This window comes from Wasmannia auropunctata, unplaced genomic scaffold (assembly GCF_000956235.1).
Source record: "Wasmannia auropunctata unplaced genomic scaffold, wasmannia.A_1.0 LD336076.1, whole genome shotgun sequence".
NCBI classification, from domain to species: Eukaryota; Metazoa; Arthropoda; class Insecta; order Hymenoptera; family Formicidae; genus Wasmannia; species Wasmannia auropunctata.
In genome coordinates, this window is record NW_012026814.1 from 4,640,783 (window position 1) to 4,641,242 (window position 460).

Here is a 460-nt window from a genome sequence, read left to right on the forward strand (position 1 = left end):
GAAAAAAATAATTGGTTTTCACAATACCATATGTTAAAACTATCTCTGAATCTTTTAGGCCTATAGTTGAAAAATTCAATTTAAAACCGGCCTTTTCCATTCCAAATACGCTTAATAAATACATAAAAAAGGGGGAAAAGATTTATTAGATCCTATGTGCCACCAAGACGTGGTATATAAAATTTCTTGTTTGGACTGTGATGCTTCTTACACTGGCCAAACTAAGAGACAATTACGAACGAGAATTAATGAACATCGTTCGGACATAAAGAAAAAATCTGGTTCGCCTTCAGTAATTTCTGATCACCGTATAATGTGCGATCACGAATTTGATTGGAATGGAGTTAGAATTTTGGATAACGAACCTTCCTATAATAAAAGATTAGTGTCAGAGATGGTATACATTAAAACACAAAGTAGTGGTTTGAATAAACAAAGTGACACAGAGACACTTTCTGAC

The 460-nt window shown here is 33.3% G+C and overlaps 1 protein-coding gene across 1 annotated transcript in view; it reads left to right on the top strand.

The window, feature by feature from the left end:
• Positions 1–460, top strand: part of LOC105449506 — a 6,945-nt gene that overhangs the window by 850 nt on the left and 5,635 nt on the right. The gene's annotated exons all lie outside the window — the stretch shown is intronic.